Genomic DNA, 23,244 nt, shown 5'->3' with positions numbered 1-23,244 from the left:
GTAGTGTGAAGCCCTAAGCTGCGACTTTTCTAGTTTATGCGGCCATGATTCTAATTATCAATATTCTGGCGATAAAATAACGCTTAATTAGTTTCATACTTGAAAGTTTTCATCCCTTTAGTTTTATATAGGCTTCTAAATTCTCGAAAAATGAATTTTCCGTTCTTCCAATTGACTCTCGTCAATATTAAAAAAAAAAAAAAAAAAAAAAAAAAAAACATTCCTGAATAGTCAAATAGAGCCATGAAAATACATGACAAATTTATAAAAAATATTAAAGATTATATTTCTAAAAATGCGAATCTCGCAGGAAATTGTTTCGTTGACGAGTATAATATATACAGTATTAAAATATCTTGGACTTGATTCTTTTTTTTTTTATGTCTAGTATTACTAGACATTATTATCTGATAAAGAAGATACCGATAATTCTTGTTAAATTGCTTGTGTTTGTTGACAGTGCAGTTCTGCATTTTTTACTGTTTTAGTTTCTTTCACCTCTGCTCTTTCCACTTCCTCGTAAGCTGCTGGATGTCGATTATTTTCTCCGTCCTACATCTCCTATAGGGGAGGGGTGGGGAAGGATATCTCCACTGCTGCACCAGATGCGCACTCTAGTGGATGCGGCAGTAACAGCAGCCTTGACACTGAAAGTCTCATCAGTGGTGCATGTTATCGAACCATGAGCTGAAGCTGGGGAATGATGAGCGTTGCGACGAGTGGGAGCCGTTCATTCTAAATGACGGCACGTGCGGAACAACATTTAGATATTTGACCTAGTATTTTTTGATATCGTTTGCCATTTATTCACCTTGGTTACCGGAATATGCAAAATGACTGAAGACTGAGTTCATTCGGTTCTAATCTCGTCTGTAGTTCGTGAGTAATCTGTTTTTTCTATCATGGTTTTGCATTTAACACTAAAATGTGTATACCATTCATAAACTGTTTGTTTGAGTGAGCACTTATCAGTTTTTATTCGTTTCATAATCCTAAAAGTGGGTTATTACATTATTAAGTTAAGTATACAGATATCATATGTTGAAGCATTCGTGCAGATATAAATAGATAATTGGCAGACTGAAGCTTTTAGAAATGAGTTACACATTCGAAACATGTTGACTCTTTGTGATGTGTGTGTATGTGTGTTATCTATTCTAGGCTTTTAGTTTTTCAGGAGAGTCATTTTGGTTTCAAGGCTAACAGTTAAATTCTGTGTCGCTGTGATCGGATTGCGCTAACCTATATAACAATACTGCGTCGTAGAATTATTTTAGTACATATCAAGTAGGAAATGCGACCCCATCATCAACAACAAAAACATAAATTAAATATATTTTTTAAAAATAATAAAATATCCTCACTAGGTTATCTCTGAAAATCGAATTTTCAATTTTGATATTCCGAATTTGTCTACACATATTACAGGTTACGTCCTTTATTTATTTATTTTTGGTGGGGAAGGGTGAAGAAAGTCTGCTAAAAGTTATATTGATAATTTCTAAAAATGTGTGAAGGATGTTGGGAATCCGTGTGCGCGCGCGCGCGCTTGTTAATGTTTTAAGTTGCCATCAATCTGTTTCGAGATGTTGAACTGCTGACCTACTTTCATTCAGAATTTAGTTTGGTGTTTATGACCAAATAACTATAAAACTTCTGTGACAACAATTCTGATTCTGAGTATCAATTTATCAACAAGTGGACTGGCTTTAGCATCTTGTGCGATAGAGATGAGGAACAAGAAGTAGGGATATGGGAAAATACACCAAAAATCAATATGACAGCAGAATCTCTGCAGAGGAATTCAGCACTGTGATGATCATTACAGAATTTTTCATTGATAAATCTTAAGTAAAACTCAATTGTCTTACATTTTTACAAAAAAGAAAAACAAAAAAAAAAGAAACCATGGGATGATATGAAAGTACGGATAGACTGTCATTATAGTTATAACCCCAGGATATTTATTTTTGGCAACAAGTTTCTTTCTTCCTTCACATGAACCGACAATTTTTTTTTTTATTTGATAAATTCTTTAGATCTGTGTAGCATTAAAAAATAAAAATACACTCGAGGCCGCAACTTCCATTCGACTATTCTGTTATTATTGTTCTAACATATTTTTAATAGCTGGTTCAGTTCTTTTGACATATCTATAAATCGTGTTCAGTGTCACCTGCACTCCAATCGTCGAGTAGTTGAATTACTAATAAATAAGGTTTTGAGATTCACTGTGGTTATAAGGTTCTTTTCAGATAAATCGTAGTAAAATTGACCTAAGATAGATATTTCAACATTTTAAATAGTCACAGAACGTATAATTGAATTTATTACCGATTTACACCAAAGGAAAGAGTCTCCAGTGAACTGTATTTGCTGTACTTCAACCAGAGCAGTTCCTTTCACAAGGCCATATTCCTGGTTAAGTGTGCCCTCATTCTTATTAAGACAGCACATATTCTTAAATTTTGAATTTCAATTTTTTTTTTTTTTATTTTAGTGATCGCAAACACAAGAATTTTTGGCGCTCGTAGCAAAACAATAATTCAGCACGATTTTCAGTTAAAATTTTGCCACCCCGATGCCATTTGAGATCGGCTATTTAATTCTGTGCTTTGAGGGGAACTGTTTCACTTGCCTAGCCAGCCCTTTGTCAGAGACAAGAAGAAACTTGTTAACACGAAATATCTGTAGATTGTATTTTTAGGAAATAGATATAAACAGGCATTGTTCCATAGTGTAGCTAGTGGAGGAAATGAACAAAGAGAAAAAGAAATGTTTTCCCATGAATTTGGTGTTGAACTGTGAATAGAAGATTGCAGATGGCCTTATTGGGCGTGTGTGTGAGAAAGAAAGCAGAGGAAAAAATTGTGCTGTCTCAAATCATTGTAATATCGCTGTTAATAAATGTTTTAAGATTAAACTTGAATATGTATGTTGAAATGAAATATTGTCTTCTCATTCACAAATACTTTTGTTGCCATGTGTAGAGAGAGAAGAGAGATACATAGTACGCAGAAAATTAGTCATCCAAATAATTAGATATAAAATATTTATTCTTCAGACTAGTAAATAATTAGGAATATTTTATTATTATAAATAAGTTTGCTGCCTTTTCTGTTTCTTGCTACGGTGTAAGTGGAATAATCAGCATTCTTGCAAGGCATATTCAAACATTTATACTGAAGTACAATCAGAATGGTATATTTTAGTGAGAAAGAATATTTATATAAAAATAATGTATACCTGCTTTAGCATCAGTAATAGTTTTGAACTCTTTTAAAACAGCAGTGATACTCCATGGAAAAAAAAAATTATATTTTCTCTCTATTTGCTTGCCTGAAATGTATTAATGGTATTGTAAGAAATAAGTCATTTAATGATTCGAACTGAAGTCTAGCCCAGTATTTATTCCTGTAAACGTCAAGAATTTTCCAGGCAAACGAAATCGGTATTTTAAAACCTACGACGATGATAATCCCGAAAAAAATGTGAATAAATCATATAGTTGGGGCCCATATTAGTTGTTTATTTCAGAAGAATTTGATGTTAAATATTTAACCTAAGTTTTGTTAATGATTTTTGTCACGTCACAAAATAGCTTTCTCATCAATACACGAAGACTTAGATGACAATAAACAGGAAAGGAGATGAAACAGCATGTTTGAAATCTTAAGTTCATCTTGACGTCGATTTGAAATGCTGAATTCGTACAGTAACATGAGATTCAAGAAGTATGGAGTGGAAATATATATATATTATTTATTTATGTGGCTTTCGTTTTAACCTTCTAAGGTTACAAAAACCTCAGGTTTTTGTAACCTATAAGGCATTCTTACCATGAGTGGGCTAAGAACGTTTTTTTTTTTTATTTTTTATATATATATATACATACACACACAGTAGCGAACAAATTAATCCGAACACTAATATTTTAAAGAAAAATTTTAATTTCGCAAGAAAATAAATACAAAAATTAAACTGCAACTTTACTTAATTTATGTGACCTCTGTTCCTAATAAGTTCATTAATTCGCTTAACGATGGGCTCTATCAACGTAGAACACATTTTTCTTATTTCTGCATCTCGAAACTATACTTTTATAATGGATTGTATTAAGTTATCCTTTGTATCACAATTTAATTTTCCAAGTCTCATTTTCGCTACTACCCACAAATTTTCTATTGGATTAATGTCACGAGAGTTACCTTGCCACTGAAGCAATTGGATGTTGTGATTTTTGAGGAACTCTTTCACTTTTTGAAGTGTCACATGGAGCGAGATCCTGTTGGAAGATGAGTTCTTTGTCTTTCTGGATCTATAGAACTACTCTTTTCTCCAGTATTTTTATGTATTGGTCACTTTTCATCATACCGTCAACAGGCGCAAGTTATCCTGGACTATCATGTGTAAAAAATGTTTTTAGCTGGGTGCAAAAGTCTTCTCAGCCGCTGATTTCCGAACATAGGGTACTCGCTCTCCTCGGAAGAAATGGCTCTCAATCGAGAATATGACCTCCTTCCATCATTTCTCAACAGTTTAATCTTTGTACACTTTTTGCCCACTGAAGTCTTTTTTGCAGAGCCTTCATCAACGGTTGTTTCTTTTTTGGTCTGTGGGTAGTCCACCTTGCTTCCAACAATCTTCCAACGGACTGTCAAACACAATCTCACTAGCTGCCAAATTTCTATTTAATTTAATCTTGGATTCATTTTGCGTTTTTCTAACTAATAAACGATCTTGAGTTAGTGCAATTTCCATTTTTCGCCCACAGTTTCCTTTTATGTCAGGAAAAAAGATACTTGTTTCCCTAAATCTCTTTAAAATCGCATTCACAGTACCCAAACCAACACCACACTCATTGGTAATTTGCCTTTGAGCCATGAATGTGTACTAAGAAAAAGTACATATTTTTGAACGCATTCTTGGAGACGTATCCATTTTATAGCTACATAAAATGAATGAACCACTACGAATGGCAACTGGTTTACACTATTATAAACGTACAACACTTTTAATAAACATTATGGAGATAGTTAAAACGCAGTACTCAACCAAAAATAGTGAACCGAAAATAGTAAACAGAAACCAAAACTAGAATTATTGTTAATTGGAACAAAAACCAAACCAAAAAATGTGATGAAAATTCTGCTTGTTCGGATTAATTTGTTAGTTTCTCTCTCTCTCTCTCTCTGTGTATTACATAGTCTGAAAATTCTGTTCTAGAAACCAATTTTTTTTTCAAGCCACTTCACGCCTCCATTAAGAAGCGTGGTGGTCTCACTCTAGGTGACGAAAATCATCTATATGCCTTTTTAATCTGCAGCAATCTGTTCTGTTAATGCGATTAGTCATTAGTAGAAGAACAGTACCAGCTTTAACAACAGAAAAGTAGACTAAATTTTACCTGAAAATCTCTTGAACCTAAAACTCGCATTTGGCAGACATAGCACCCTGGTTCAGTCCATTATTGCTATATCAGATATTGCTAATCACTAGAAAGGAGTTCTTCTAACTCAATAATAGCCACCATATCTCACCTGGAATTCTCTCAGCGCTACTCACAATACTTTCATTCAACTTCTAGGGACGATCTCCTATCGCTTACAGTCTTACGAAATAGTTTTCCTAATGATATAAGCTTCTCCCTCTAATTTATCTCAATCATATATCATTTCCTCCTGTCTGCCAAATTCGGCAAATTGCATTCCCTCTTTATTTTTATCTATAGCTCATCTTTACATTCAGCATTTAATGCTGTAGAGCCTGTGGAGTCTCTTTAGCATTTTCATATCTTCTAGGTATTTAGGAGACTAGATCTCTGCAAATAGTTGCTGGCTAATCACAGTGTCTTATCAAATGGCATAATTACATTCTTAATGTGATTATGGTTGGAGACAATGAATTATCAGTGCTGTTGGTAATCTCTAGTTATCTTTCATAACGTTCATATAATAATGACGTTGCTGTGTGGCTTCATCTTTACCTCCACTTGCTGGAAGGTACTTAAACCAGTACAGTAGGCTATGCTGGTGAAATTACATCAGAATTTTCTTCAACCGAGTATCTCCCTTCAATATTAATGTCATCAAAATGTGAAATTAACAGCCGCAGAACAGAAATCGGTATACCATTTCTTCTGTCAGGTGGTGCTCTATACACAACTAGCTGATACTATTACCTTCCATACCAAAGCTACCAATCTTTCATCCATTCCTGGTCCCAATTTCAATATAATTGTCGCGTTGTTTTCTGTTCATTGCACCGAATGCACATTCTAAAATCCTGAAAAAAAAACACTATAGACATGTTCTGCAGAACGTAGTTACCACCATGTGTATCCGGATTATTGAACCAAAACCACAGGTCCCCGCAGGAGATTTCTGTTTTTATCAACTAAAACCGTGGATTCTTACATGATCTAACTTTCTAACACCTTCACTGCTACTCTTAAAATATCAACAATTTTAGATCTTTTAAATAGTGACACTACTTTCTACTCCTCGGATGCTTTCCCTGCTGCAAAACTCATTTGAAGAAAGCTGTTAGCTCCTGCATACATTTTTCTAATACCCATAGTCTTATTTTATCGAGTTTTTAATATCTTAAACACTTAATATACATGAACTTTCAGCTTCCGATCTTTCGCCACTGTTGTATTAAATGCTTCCTCCCCATCATGAAATCCACTGAACGAAATATTCATGAAATATTTCCACGAGATCTACTACTGTTATTCTGTAGTACTGTTCCTTCACCTGTGGCACTTGAAATTTCGACGTCTAAGTCACTCCGTTATCTCTCGCTCTCTCTCTAGCAGTAATTTCATGTTCTCCCATGAGATTCGACCAATCATACGATTTACAGACTCCTATTTCCTTCACTCAGCACATTTTTTTTTTTCATCCAACAGCAATCTCTCCCGCTAATCTGCACCCTTTTATCACACTAATTTCCCTCATCAAACATCCAAACTTCTCTTCCTGCATTCTAGCCATCCTATTGGTCTCAATTATCTGTCTTCCCTTCGCAGTTACCTCTCATCATAGCTAGGCAGTGGGTACACCTTATGCCTTTCGCATCTGTCTCTCTCTTCCCCCTCTCATTTCTCCCATCACTTGCAAATCTGTACATTATTTGTATTGTATTTTAAGTTAGTATTCTTTTAAGTCATTCATGTCAATGCATGACTTTTTTTTCTTTTTTTTTCTACAACCAGCCAACTCTTCGCAATACCCTACTCAAACACTTTTGACACTCATCTTCAACATTCCTTCCAAGAGTCGGCAGCGTATTGTTATTCCTCACTCTACCATCTTTCAGTACCCCTTTCACTTTATTTTTGACCACTTCTCACTCTCTCCCAAATCTCGTATGCATTCGCCAGATCATTTTCATTCATTCTTCTGTTTTCGTTTCATTCTTTCGTTTTATGAATGCGATCATGCTTAGCCTACTTATACCCTGACGCGATTGTTACATAAGCTCGTTTTATTTTATTTGTTTTGTTTGTTGAACTGTACTCGTACATATATTTATGCAATTCCTGCTGCATTTAAAGGTTGAGAATGTATAGTACGAATATATTAGTACTTGAGTGAGTAAAAATTTCATAACAAGAAATGTTCCACTCATATTTGGTGAAGTACGTTGCGCAGAAAAGCGCAAGCACCTATGAGATTTTTTTTTTTTTTTTTTTTTCAGCCGTACGCAATTAAGTCTTGCTTGAGTGATTTTATTGAAATTTGGTACTGGAAATTTACCACAAAAATTTGGCTGCCTATTCTAATTTTTATTTCAAAATGGAGAAATTGGAGAAATTATTCAGGGCCGCATTTTTTTGTTAAAGCGATTCGAAATGTTGATGAATGATAATCTCTCCATGACTCGATGAAATTTAATATTTAGGATTTGGAACAATTTTGAATTGGAACATTTTAATCTACTACATTACGGAAAACAGAATTACGTCCACCGTGCATATGCGAAAAGCGGCTCTAAATTCGATTGTTATAATAACGAATATTTCAGTATGCAATAATGATATTAAGAAACTAATCTTTCTGTGGTTGCGAAACATTTTATTTATTTTTTATGTTACTTGTATTTTTTTTAAAAAAGCGAGTACTTCTTCCAAGACGGAAGGATACTCACCTGTTGAACTGTCTCTCTTGATTGAAGATACTGTATTCAATTTGTAATTACGTAAAAAAAAATGCGCCTTAAATATCAGGTACTACGTGCTAGTTAAAGGATGACACATCATAACGGATGACGCGGCTTACTTTAATAATATTTTTATTTATTTACGAACGAATGCTTGGTTCCCCTTTGCAGTTAGTAAGTTAATATTGCCGTTTAGTTATAATGCATATACTGTACTTCCAAAGCTTACTGTTCCATGTTATCCTCAGACCCATGTAGCCTCATAGTTACTTTCACACCTGTCTGTATAAGAAAAGCCATTATAGGCTCGATTCTAATAACTGACTAGAGGAATCGTTTATAGGCTTTTAGTCAATTAGTCCATCGTTCGTACAATTAAGAAGGGTTCCCTCCCTGTCTCTGCGGAAAAAAAAATTAATGTTTAAATCCCACAACTTTGTAAAAACGAACATTTCCTTGACCTGCTACATAACAATGTTTTATGTATCAGATAAGTCATGGGAATGCGCTTACAATCGTCGATGATGGGAAGTGGTACTGGCTGCCTACCGATTTCCGACAACTGGCAGAACTTAAGAATGCCACCTATTTAAAAATGTCACTCCGTTTGGAGAATGAAACGACGTTGGGAATGTATTTATTTGAATAACTAGGTTGCGTTATAATACGAGGCTTGCAGAAGTTGTCTTGTTTGCTTGTTGTATTAGTGGAAAAAATTTTCAAGCTAGTGCTGTTTTTTAAGTAATTTTTCTCTGTATTGAACTTAAAGCATAAATAGCATGAAAGGCACTTATTCACTATCGTTTGCCTAATGGATTTTATTTCAACCTTTTGAGTTACAACTTAACAGCGCCAATTAGCTTCTTGTCTGTTCCTCCATTGGGCTGTCTGCAACACTCGAGAATTGCTGACCCAATTTCGTTGGCAACTTTATTTTAGACTTGGAGGAAAAATTGTTGAGCAGTTTTATTTGATTTATTTTTTCTTAATTATTGGACAGAAGATCAAAATGCATTTTTTGAACTGCTTGACACGTGTAGTAGGGTGCTGCAATTATCTTCTAATACTAATAGCCTTTTTTATATTTTTTAAAATATTTAAAAAAATTTTTTAATATTCCGAGTCCACCCTCAATATTGTTTATACATTTTCCCATCTTGTTTTGAACATGTTAAACTAAAGAGCAAAAACGATTCAATAGTTTTTCTTTCAATAAATGTTTGATCGACCTTCGCCTAGTTGGAATTCTTATTTTGCTCTTCTGCCTGCAGTGATGCTTCAGTGTATTTAAAAACGAATACAGTTCATAATGTCAAATTAGTTCACGAATGCCGTCCTGGTTGGCTGAGTGGATGTTTGTTAATACCCTGTCAGGAGAGAAAGATTGAATTTCACAAGAGACATGAAGTAGCATGGAAAAAAAGTTTCGTATGGGATCTCTGGAGAGCAGCGTTTTCAAATTATATAAAAATATTTAAAAAATATGCTAATAATTATTAGCTCACCCATAGTACCTAATGTACTGGATGTTTACAACCCTTCGTCGGTGGGAGTGTCATAAAAAATACTTTGTTGTAAACATGTATGAACATCTGCGTCCCCCCCCCCTTTTTTTTTTTAAGAATTGGATACTCACTGTAAGGAAGTATCCAGTGACATAATTGCTTTACAGCGAAGTATAAACGCAAAAGATTCATGCTAAATGACCAGTTGTGTAAAATACAGGAAATGTGAGGTTAGCGCTAACGACCAGTTTATGACCTCAAAAATCCACTTATTAGAAAGTTGAACTACCCAAGTCGCGAGCCACGAAGTGAAAGTTTTTTGGCATGTTACGCGGGCTATATAATATGCCCGAGACGAATTCTGTTCCGAGGGTAGTTTTAAACTCCCAGTCTTATTTACGATCACAATAATGGCTGCATATTCGGAAAGCATGAAGAAACTGGCAGCAATGATGATATTTTTCAAATATGAAATAAAGGAGAATTGGCAGGGTCGACGATAAAGGGTTGGAATCCCGATAAAAAAAAACAAACAAACTCCCATCCTCAGCAGGGACGGACTAGCTAATATTTAGTGTTGAGAAAGGCAAAAACATATGCAACATGGTCCATCCCCGGGCACCCTTCCATATCATAGGTCCCGGTATTTATAGTGACTTTTCCCTCTTGTTGGCCCCTACAGTTGTGAAATATTTTCATATTTAGGAGAGGAATTTTGCTACACCTGCCACACAGAAATAGAACGTAAGCATTTCAATGAATTTTGGCCATCAGAATTTTACATTATTCCATCAAGATTAGGTTTGCATGATAATACATTCCTCAGTGTTTGTTTTATGGTCTAAGGAACTGACCAACAAAGAAAAACACGTTTTTATAATACGTGCTTAGTTATTTAATGTATGTTGTGTAGCACGATTTAGGTGGAACAGTTTTAAATCTTCGCTTAGTTTGAAATCTACGAATATGTTAATGGAGGCACATGTTACAAATATTCATCAGGTTGCAGTTATGTAATATTTTAACCAGTCTGAAAAAAAAAAAAAATGCTTATCTTTGTATTTTTCGTTGATGTGAAACAGTACTTTGGGAAATACAAAATCTCTAGTAGAATGACTTGTATTATTAAAACAAGTGAAATTAAAAGTGATGAATGTGCATTCAGTACGATGATGTTGCATCTTTCAACCAATAATATTGAAACGTATGTGAATTTATTGGGTAAACGACGAAAAGAAAAGCTATCGGTAACAGCATAAGCAGAATTAATATGGCGAGACAGAAAAAGTAAGAACTGAAATGTCATATATGTGCTAGCGAAATTTATTTTTTGTTCTGAAAGTCGAATCTCCTCACAATTATAGAATGCAACGTGTTTTAAAAGTTGGCATGATTCCCGTAGAATACACTGCCTATACTCCCTTTGCTGTCTTTCCCCGCGCGTTGGCCAACGCTAGCAGTAGGACTTTTTTTTTTTTTTTTTTTTTGAGGCAGCTGCTATCGTTGTTTTTATATTACCTCATAGCAACTAAGGCTATTAGACAAGGTTATGCTTGTTAATTATGCGTCTTGTCTGACCAGTTTTACGGATGACAAAAGCAGTCTGGATGGGAAAAATTCTGTCGCTTTTCAAATTTCAGATATTTCACAAGCTGAGTTGCTGACCGTAACAAAACTTTTCACCATTATAATATCCATGCTTTAATGTCATGGCTCGTCCAATTGACAGTTCTGACACACTTCTAAAAACATCGATATATTGAGCGCCTTCCCAGCCTTGTAGTGGCGGTTTTCTCGACATTTGTCATTCATTTGGAAAGATCTGGCTTCGAATCCTGTCATGGACGCGAGGAATTTTATAAGTATATTTTCATCGTAATTGTTAGATGGTTTCATATACGAGACGAAAAACTCGAGTTTCCCCACCCGGAAACTCGAGTTTTTCGTCTCGCAAAACATGCAGATTCGTCAGAAGAACACTACTAACAGACATAGCACACTTGACTCATAACATTAGTTGCTTCCGCCATAATTCGCACCAAAAGAATATAAGAAATAACCCTTCTCAAAGATTAGTCGAAAGTTCTTTATAGTTGATCTTAATTCTGTACGACTTCTCCTTTTAAATACTTTAAAATACATTTTTAAATAATTTTTTACAAAAAAAAAAATAATAAAATAAAATCAATAAATGAACAAATTTTTATTCAATAATACACTTTTTTTATAAGATGCCCTTAATTATTATTTATTTTGATTTTCCTTCCCGTAATTTGAAGATGTCTAAATCGAGAAAGTTGCGTTATATCAACCCCCTAAAGTTGATATAACACAAAGGGGTTGATATGACCAAAAATTATAGTTTATATTGCAGGAAATTCAAGATATAAAATACCAACATTCAAAAAAATCCTTTAAGTTCGTCATCTCCTTCAAATAATAATAATAATAAAAAAAAATAGGTATATTTCTGCACATTAAGGTTATAAATGCTACCGGAATGTTTTTAAATATTTTTAGAACTTCACTGAAATATGGATGTCGATCCACCAACAACACGGAACTCCACTGTTGCCACCATCATCACACAACGCCATCTACTATCCATCACTAACGCTAGTATTTTTTTTTTGTTGTTGTTGTTGTCTGTAAATTGCGTGTGTTCTCAAAGCCGATTTGTCTGTATGCGGGATAAAACGATTTCCTGGAGGAAAAAAAACCCTTCCTCCCTGTGATATTAGCTAACTCACCTTCAATTGGAAACAAAACATATAACGATAAATCCATACTTATTGTTTGCAAACTAAGAAAATCGATTTATTGTAATTACGAAAGATAAACTTTAGTTTGTCTAAAATTTCATTTCATAAACTTCTTTAAATTATGAAATGAAATTTACAAAACATTTGAAATAGTTGAAAAAAGATTGTTTATCTTGCTATTAGCGGTCGAAAACGTTGCATGGTTACTCCAAATAATATAGTATTGCAGGACTCATTTTAATACTACTTAATATGTGAAATAATTTATCTTTCGTAATTAACACTAATTAGTATTATACATAATTTATTTTTTGTAATTAATGCTTAATTTCGGAACAAAAGTTCTGACATTGCATCAGTAGGGCAATGGAGGTGACACCCCATCTCTTTTTTTCGTATTCCATTAATAATGTAATTAGCAGTAACATCAAGAACAGGTTAAAAAAATGTTGCATAGTAAAAAAAGACAAGAGGAAGTCATAAAATGTAACAAATGATAATACACTAGTCCCGAAGTGAGGAAAATAATAATAAAAATGAGGCTAAAAGGACTGAGATGGGAGGGATGTTGACCATGATTGATTTCCCCTTTCAGTCCATAGGTGACTTTGTAAGCATTGTCCACAAAATACTCATGGTAAGATTTTGATAGAGTAGTTCACCATTGCTTTCCCCAACCTCCCAGTTTTATTCGGGCTCAGGACCGGCATATGGCTGAGACGTATTCATGACTGTAATCCGTGTGTGTTCACGGGGCCGGTTTGCCTGTTCAGGAGGACGAAAAATCCGAGTTTCCGGGTGAAAAAACCCTCTACCTCCGTATGAGACCGGCTAACTCACATTTCGTCGAAAGAAACCACATTCGATTCCCGTCGGTGACGTGAGGAACCTTTCGACGGGAATCGAACCCGGGTCTTTCCGACCAAAGGACTTCGTCCATACTGACTGAGCTACGGAGGTGCCTAGGTATTCACTATAAGACAAATAAATTATAAAAGCACTTAAAGATAAAAATGGAGTAATAATTAAAGATAGCGAACAGTTGAGAAGCATGACAGCTTTCTACGCAAAAGTATGTGATTATTCCGAAATCCTTGACCACTATGAAAGAAAAAATGTATTCCAAATATAAGAAAAGGAAATACGCCGAGATATTTTTTTTTTTAAGTTCAGTATGCGAACGAGCAATAGCTGAAAGGCACCAGATGAAGACGAAATACAGATAGGTTTAGAAAGCAAGTGATGAACTAGTCACGACTGTGCTGAGTAAAATTTGTACATCATGCCTACTACTGAAGATAATATCAAAAAATTGGAATAATACCATTCTGCTTTTTATTTTTAAAAAGGGAGACATGTTGAAAGAAACTGCCCCTTCGGTCCCTTCAAAAATATGTACTTTGTGTAAAAAAAACTATCACTTGTAGAATACAGAACAAATTAGATTTTTATCGCTCTTCAGAACAAGCAGGACACTGGATAAACTACAGTGTTGTTGATCATATCTGTAACAAGACAAGTTATTGGTAAGGTAAATGAAGATATATAATATAAAACCTTGGGTCCTGTCTTTATTGATTTTGAAAAGGCATCTGTTTCAGTCTCAACATTAGACATTTCAGAGCCTTAAAAAAATTAGGGAATTGAAAAGCACTTTTGTATAAATTTAACTGTAGCTATAAAAGTAGGAACAAATATGAAATTTCGGATGAAAAGGGGTTAGACAAAGAGACCATTTCAATGAAAGTGTTTTTCGTCAGCCATAAAGAAATATTCAAAAATCTGGAATGGAAAAATAGAGGTACTGCAGTAAATAGAAAAGGGCTCCTACGATTTGCCGATGATATTGTTCTTTAGCAACTCAGCAGAACTTCTAGAAATGATTAATAAATTGATTTCAGAAAGTGAAAAAGGAGGATTAAATATAAACAAAGACAAAATAAAGATGTATAATATATATATAACGAAAAGCAAACACTGATGGAAACAGTAGGACATTAATATATTCACTTCTTATATTACTTAGGACGAAAGGTTACAGTAGAGGGAGGCTGTGAGGAAGAAATGATAAGAAGAATTCAACTTGGTTGAGTAGCCTTTGGAAAATACCGTGAAACACTTGAAAGGAACACCCCCAATCTGCGTTGAAAGAAAAATATTTAACACCTGTTTACCTCCGATCATGACATATGGAAGTGAAACATTGACATAACCGAAAACATGAGGACCATGCAAAGGAAGACCGAAAGGAAAATGATATCACTGCTTAGTATTACCATTCAAGATAAAGTGCAATATTTGGGTAAGAGCTCATACTAGCATGGGAGACATTATACCACTATAAAAAGATCCAAATAACGCGTAATTCATATACAGTGTGGGTGTTCGAAGAGACCCCGGAATGGATCCAGAGATAGAAAGCAACCCACAGGAAGACTAAAGAGACGCTAGGAGGATGTGGTTAAAAGACATGTCCTGGACTCATTGGCATCTATCTATCCCAATGGCTTTAACAGGCCTTTAAGGCCCACAACCTTCCAAGCATGCTTGGATTTGGTAACCGAAATACGAGGATAGAATGGTCACTCCTATGCCTCAAGGTATTCTTGGCTGTATCCCTGTGTGTTCACGGGGCCGGTTTGCCTGCTTGCGGGATGAAAAACACCAGATAAACTGGCGGGAAAAAACCTACTGCCCGCGCCCAAGACCGGCTAACTTGGCTATGGCTGAGGAAGATCCTTCAGCTCCTCACGTCTCCGACGGGAATCGAACCTAGGACACTCCTTCCCCAGGCATATGGTTGCGAAGTGCAAAGCCACTAGGCTAACCGCGCGGACTCATTGGCATAGAAGAGATAATAGAATGGAGGAATTTGGGGAACACCCTTTGTTAAGCAATGAGCATGAAATGACTAATGAAGTCTGCACATAATAAGGTTTTTCAGACTTTTTCGTTTTATATTTTAAAGATTTATCATTCGGAACCATTTCGTGTTTGATAATATACACCTGCTTTTAAAAAATTATAACTAAATTGTTCAGAGTCACGGCAGACTCTTGCACTTTGTCAATGACTATTCTTATAATTCTAATTTGAATGTAAACGATTCCCCCATTTTCTTGAAAAGATTCAATAGGACACTAGATTTGAAGTCGTCATTCCAATTAATGAAAGAATTAGAGCACTGATAATATCAAAAGCTGCCAAAAAAGCAGTTATTCTTCCCTTTCCTTTCGCCTACCCAGGCATCTCTATAGGTCACCTTTTTCAATCAATATTTTAGATCCAATTTGGAATATGGCTGCTCCTTATGTTGAAGAAGGTTCCCTGAGAAATTCATCCTAATGACTGAAATGAGAAGGATTGGGGGAGGGGGGGAGTTTCACCCACAGATACTTCTACAAGTTAAACATTGTTCAAATGATTCTCAAATTTGGAAAAATGTTATATGCCCGCCAGTCGTTTTCGACTCTTGGTGATCTTGTGAACAAGGACTCTTCGCCCCACTCGGCCTCTTGTGTTTTCTTATAGCAATTGTAAATTGAAATTGGTAAGTTTCTTTGTTGTCCATCCTAATGCTTTCAGTCTTCCCAGATATAACTGCCTTTTCCATTGATTCATCTGCTCGCATATGTCCAAAGTACTTCAGCTTTAGTTTAGCAATCATTGTCTCCAAGTTGCATTATGTCTTTATACTCTTAACCTTATCATTGGTATAATTAATTATCATTCTTGTAGTCCCTGAGTTTCTTAAGAGTTTCCTCCATGCCTATAATTCAAATGAATGAATTCGCTTTCTATCTTCTTAATACTCCGCTTTTCACATTTATACACCGCTACTAGAAATACCATTACTTTGACAACTCTAACTTTCGTGTCCGGTGGCCTTACTCACACCTCTATCTTTTACATTTTTTTTTGTCAGATTTAACATAGCTTTATCCCCATGACCATCTGTTTAATTCATCTTTACATTTACTATCATTTCTTATTCTGCACTCCACTAAATCATAACTTTCAACAATCTCTATTTTATCTCCCACTATCATAATTTATCTAAATTGCCAGAAGCCACTACTTTTCTTTTGTTGATGTTTAATTAAGCCGGGATTTGTTGTTTTCTCTCTTAACCAATAGAATCACCCATTCCAGACTTTCTTAGTTTCTGCTATGAGGGTTGTATCATCTGCATATCTTAAAGTATTTATTTTTCATCAATCTTAATTCCAGCTTACATTATATTCAGTATAAATTTCATTATATTTCACTATAAATATTAAAAATACAGGGTGACAGTATACAATCCTGCCTAATCCCTTTTACTATTCAAACACTGTTTCTCTAGACTGTTTTTACTCGAAGCTTCTTGAGTTTTCATACAGCTCTGTTATCAAAAGAATTAGATGCTTCGGTATTCCTCTTGGATCCCATTACAATCCACAGTCTGTTGTGATCAGTGCAATCAAAAGCTTTCTTATAATCAATAAAACAGATGAATATTTCCTTCTAAAATTCTCTTGTTCTCTTCATAATCCACCTGACGTTTGCTATCTAGTTTCTCTACGAAAGCCTAGCTGTTCTTGTGGCATTTCTCTATTCACACATGGCTCAAGCCTTTGTTTTATCACTTTCAGCATAACTTTACTTGCATGTGAAATTAAAAGGATGGTTCTATAATTCTCACAATTTCTGGGATTTGATTTTTATTTTAGGAATTGGGATGAATATTGACATTTTCCAATCTCTAGGCTAGTATATTTTCTTCCAAACCTGTTGACAAATTTCAGTTAATATATTCACTACTTCATCCCCAAGTGCTCTCAATAATTTCGCTGACACTCCATCAGCTCCAGGAGCCTCTCCTCTTGGCATCTGTTCCATTGCTGATATCACTTCACTTTTTATTATCATGGGTGTTCCTCAACAAATTCTTTCCTTTCGAATCATCCTTCAGTATTATCATCTTTCTTGTACAAATCCTCTACACACTCTTTCCATCTTCCCCCCCCCCCTCACTGTTTCTTCTTCTAACAAACATTTTTCCCCAGTTTATTTACAATTCCTAATCTAGGGATAAACTTTCCTGCAACTTCATTTAAACAGATCTTGTTCTACTCGTAATGTTGCTTTTTTCAATTTCCTTGCACCTTTTGGTAAGATGTTTTTCCTTATCTTTTCTGTCCCTGGAAATCTGCACTCAGTTGTCTAACCCTTTCGTTATTTTTCTCTGAAGTTTCATTTTTCTTCTTTTTTCTGCTATTTGAATAGCTTCTTCTGACAATCATTTACAATATTTCTTGTTGCGTTACTTAATTTTCTATTACTACATGTTGTTTCTTCCCACAGTTCTAATTTTAATTCCTGTCCTCTCCAAACTTTTAGATTTCATTCCGACTTCTATTTTAAATGTTACATTATAAGATTCATCTCTGTTACTATCAGTTCCCCCCCCCCCCCCCAAAAAAAGTTTTCGGGTCTTAGGAAGAATTCGAATCTTAGTTTTTCTACTCAAACAACATCATCGTACTGGACTGAGCTACGGAGAATCATCCAATTTCATATCTACAGTACATTATTTGTATTAATAAATTGTATTAATACCCCTCACTTAATACTCTTCACAGATATGCCACCTATGTAGTCAGTCTTTTAAAAACAAACTTATGCATAATTTTTTCTCTTTTACAGATAAATTTTGTGACTTCAGTAATTTCAGATAATAATACCCACGTTACCATATTTGAAATCATATGGGAAATCTTTAACTGAATTCACTTTGTATACATCACTTCCAATTTTTGAGACAAAAAAAGAAGTCGCATTTTTCAGCCCTCCTAATAAAGCGGTTTAACATTTTAAAGACTCCTTAATTCTGCACATTATAATCTTAAATTAATTAGGTTGCAAATTTTATTATTTCATTAAAATCGCGTCAGTATTGTCTATCTTCCTGTTATATCGATGTACGAATACACAGTCGCGCAGACGCAGTGATAAAAGTAACATATTTATTGTTTGTGAGAAATACATTGCAATATTATGATAAAATATTATAAGATATCTTGTCGGAAGGTAGGTGAAAACAGACCGAGGCGTGACATCTGAAGCGAATAATAACATATTTATAAGTAACATATTTATTGTTTGTGAGAAATACATTGCAATATTATGATAAAATATTATAAGATATCTTGTCGGAAGGTAGGTGAAAACAGACCGAGGCGTGACATCTGAAGCGAATAATAACATCATTTGGACAACAAAAGCTTTTCCTGAAAACGCGTATAGTAAACGGTGAATTATTAATTGCGAATGCCGTGTTTGTTTTTCTAATCTCATGTTTTTTTTACGTCCAGGATATGAAATCAGATGGCCGTAAATATCTTCAGTAAATTGAAAGTAAATTTATCTTAGTGCATTAATGGCGGTGCGAAAATGAAAGAATATCAATAATTTCTCAAGAATTTATGCAAAGCAAAATTGGTCCTGTTAAATTTTTCATTTGGTGACAATTTCCCTAGTGACTTCATTATGTATGCTGTTTTCCAGGAAACGGCGCAGTGTTCACGCGCCATATTCCTATTTCATCATGAAAATGCAATTCTGTTAAACCTTTAGCGCAGCCTAGTGTACAGTATTTGATAAGATCGAACAATTTAGTAGCCCTGCGGAAGATTTTTATTGTTACGAAATTCAGTGAAGATACAGGTTCAGTTTGTTTTATACCTGATAAAGCAATTATTTTTTCCCCTTGTTTTATATAGCTATGATGTGGATGGCGGGAGACTTTCTCTGTGTCTTTTTTATTAGGTCAGCAACCAAACGAATCAATAATACCGAGAATTAATACGTCTACCCAGAATTTCATGTGATAGTGTGGCAGTGACTTCGTTTCTAAAGACGAAGTATTCGATTAGTGTGTACGAATTTATGAATTTTCTAAAACTAGAGGATTAATTTGTCTAGTTGGCTATCTCGGGAATAATCTGGTTTAACAGTGTTATTCTAACTCAAGATTCGGATTGGAATCGTTATGAGGTATGTAGTTTCGGCCATAATATTTTAGAAGTGACATGACTTTAATGGAAATCTGTTGATGAAATGTTTATATGTCGCCTTTGAAGATTCGACTGCGAAGAAAGTTCACATGCCTGCTACACGTCGATTTTTTTTTTTTTTTTTTGTAATGTTCGTTAATAAAAATTTTTATACTTTATTTTGCCATAGTTCATTCATCATAATTTTCCAAGGCGACCAAATATTTGATAAAGCTTTTGTGTAGTGGATGGAAGACATTGCATTATTATTTTGTTTTATTTTTAATTATTTATTATTTTTTCGTCAGAAGAATAATCTTGTGACGAAAAATCTTATGTACCAGGAAGAACGCTGCTGCTTAGTATTTTTCATGCTACTTCAGTAATCAAAATTAGTGGTCTCAGAGGACGATGAAAGTATTTATATGCTAACTACTTTCTAAAAACATAGAGGGTTGACGCATAATGTACGGAGCAATAGAAGCATTGCACGGAACTACTAACCTTTTCGAAATGGACACACCAGTCGTCATTGTTTGATAAATTATACAAATCCTTACTAGCCATGCAAAAACTTTACTCTCCCAAGATTCCCCCCCCCCCCGCAGTTTTTCTAATACGTCCACAAAAGTCGATAAGAATTCCACGAATCATTTATAGTGCTGTATTGTGGTTGGAGAAGATTTTTTTAAATTAAACTTTTTATTATTTAAAATTTTTTTTTTTTTTTTTTAAATTAAACTACGTTTTCCACTCAGTGGAAGGAGTGGAAAAAGTAGAGGTAGCAAGCAGGTAGGATTATTTACCCTCCAGTAGTACCTAATATACTTCTAGGAACTGGGATCAATTCATATTTTAATTGGTCATTTTTGCATATGCATATATTTTTCATTCACCTACTAGAATGTTATAATACGAAATTAGATACAGTTTTTTTCCTTTAAAAAAAAATGTAATTTAGTTCAGCTGCACACCATCTCAACTGAAGGCGAGTCAATCTGTCTCATATGTAGGCGGATGGTTTTTTTTTTTTTTTTTTTTTCATCCTACTAAACAGACAAACCATCCAGAACACATGCAGTTAACAGACATAACACACTGGTCTAAATAACCTTCGTTGCTTTGGCTGTACTTCCATCTGCCACTTATTGGAGGACTTTGATTAAAGATAAACAGTAGTGTAGTAGATTTTATGTCTTATGATATATTCAGGCTGTGAGGTTTGCATAGCAGGAATATAAGAAATACATATAAGAAAATGCACTTATTAGTTTCATACTTGCATTTTCTTATAATTCATTGAATTCACGCAAACCACATTTCTCAGCTAATATTTACATAGTAATTTATTATTAACATTTGTAGTTTTCGATAATAGTAGACTTTCATTATATTTAATACGGCAAAAAAAAATGAGAAAATATCAATTTATCTCAGTTTTTTAATTGGAATTTTTTTTTCCAATTAAAAACTTCCGTAAGTAGTAATCTAATCGTAATAGAAATATAATACAATTATGATACAGTATGAGTATTATTGTATTTTGCCTTTCGACTGGAAAAAGTTCAGAATTAGATTCTCGTCATGACGAAAAGAAACCCGTATAAAAGATTTTTATATATATATATATTTTTTTTAATTCCTGGCAACTCCGTCGGTGTCATATATTTATTCTTTATTATTATATGACACCGACGGAGTTGTTAACAGTAGAAAATAAGAATAGACAAAATAAAATAAATCAAATGATTTATGAAATATTTCTTTATTTTTCATAGTTAACTACTAGAAAAATTTGTCTGCGACCACAGACCAGAAACTATATTATGTACCGGAAATTTTGCAGTATAATATATTTCTTACAAAGAGCATATGGCAATATAAACGTTTTTTTGGGTGTGTGTGTGGGGGGGGGGGGGAGAGTAGTTCATAATTTAGTCGCCTAGTTGATAGCACACTCGCACGCTAACTACAAAAAAAGTTCGCCCCACCGATTAGAGATCCTTCGACACTTCTGCGCATGTCACAAAAAGGAGAATCCATTCCGATAATAGGATAATCAATCCGTATTGCAGGATGAGTTGTTGTTTATTATTACATGTCGGAAAATTAACTTCTGTTTTATGATCATTATAGATGTTGCTTGTATAACAGTTAGAAAAATTTATCTATAAAGCACGTGATTTCGCGTGTTGGCGACAAATTCGTACGTCCTTCATTTCTTTCTCCCCTTCAGCATGAATCGACTCTTCTTGGCAAGTTTCCAAGTGGAGATCTCAAAAGCGTGTGCATACTTATAGCAAGCTTCCGGCTCGAATCGTTTCGTGGTAAAGGATGTTTCTGATTGTTCTTAGGTGGGAGATGAATTTTACCGACAGGTGAGATCACTTGCCCGCTTATTGCAGACTAGAAATTGCTTGAAAAAACTTCGATGTTTAGTCTCTAGAGCTGGGTTTCTAGCAGGGGCGAATGCTGGTCGTGAAATCCACGCTTGCTCTTGTTATCATTCAGGAAGTGAGAGGTGTGATTGAAGTCTGATTAGCGGAATAATGACCATTTAAAAACTATATATTTAGAATGTATGTACATTTAATCATACATTTATTTTACAAATGATATTCTATCTTTTTAAATTTACTACTTGAATACAAATTCTACCCTACGGTTCTTCTTTATGAACTGGTCAATAACATCGTCATAAAAAGTTGGTTGTGACTTAATTTTCCCAAGTAACATGCACACTTGTAAAGGAAGGCTGGCTGAAGCTCACTGGTTAGAGCTACGTTGACTACGTATAGCCTGTGTTTAAGCAACAGAGTGAGACGACGTGCAATGGCAAAAAAAAAAAAAAAAAAAATATATATATATATATATGTGTGTATATATTTTATTTTTATTTTTTATTTTTCCTCAGTGGAAACCCCATTCTGCATTCTGCGAATTAACAGCTGGTTGAGACTGTACTATGAAATTACCTACAATCTTTTGTTTATCTTATGAGATAAACAACAAAAGCGTTGTTTATCTCACAATTAAGATATTATTCGAAATGTATTGATTTTTTTTTATGCATTAGTCTTTGTCTTTATGCATTAATATTTAGTCATAAAATTTGTTAATTTATTTAAATTTAGGTAAGTGCTAGCAATCGTTTAAAGTGAAGCTGTGTATTTCTTTTAAAAACAGTTACGCAGTTCTGCTAAAGCATTACTTTGATTCTAAGTCAGTAATAATACTTCAGACAACTAACTGCATCATAAAAATACAACAGTCATTATAGAAAAGTTGCCGAGCTTCTATGTTCCAGATATGTTACAACTACAATTTGAAAACAGAAATCTTGCAAAGTACGACCCTCTAAGAAGGGCGGGTATGCTATGAAAGAGAAATTCGTGTTCTGTATACCCCACAAGCCTAATGCAGTGAGTGCACTATACGATATCAGGCTTTCCAGTACAGTAATGTATTATCATATATATTCCTATGTATCGTACATGTTCCCCTATGTATGTATAATATGCAGCAGTGGCGCACCCGGGGGGGGGGGGGGCTGGCCCCTCCAAAGAAAAAAAAAACACTGAAAAATTTTCCAAAAATCTTTTCCTAATTGAAATTCATTTTTTAAATTTATGTTGTGTCGTGTCTTCTATTTCTATACTACTTACGAATTAGCGATCTTTGCAGATGCTCAGTCATAGGTCGTATGCGATGCGTAGTGTGTATTCTCAAATCGTCTACTCAACTCGGGCACCCCTAAGATGAAATCGTGAGTGC

The 23,244-nt window shown here is 34.5% G+C and overlaps 1 protein-coding gene across 2 annotated transcripts in view; it reads left to right on the top strand.

Moving 5' to 3' along the window:
* Nucleotides 1-670: 670 nt before the first annotated feature.
* LOC150096320 (protein FAM13A-like) overlaps nucleotides 671-23,244 on the top strand; it is a 486,855-nt gene continuing 464,281 nt past the window's right edge. For both annotated transcript variants that reach the window (XM_090408854.1, XM_090408851.1), the window contains exon 1: nucleotides 671-879. The gene's annotated coding sequence lies outside the window, so the exon portion shown is untranslated. The remainder of the gene's footprint in view (nucleotides 880-23,244) is intronic.

The sequence above is a fragment of the Typopeltis vanoorti genome, chromosome 19 (genome assembly GCF_054136105.1).
Source record: "Typopeltis vanoorti isolate ZY-2024b chromosome 19, IOZ_Tvanoo_1.0, whole genome shotgun sequence".
NCBI classification, from domain to species: domain Eukaryota; kingdom Metazoa; phylum Arthropoda; class Arachnida; order Uropygi; family Thelyphonidae; genus Typopeltis; species Typopeltis vanoorti.
Note: the sequence above shows the minus strand (reverse complement) of the source record. Positions and strands in the feature narration are given on the sequence as shown.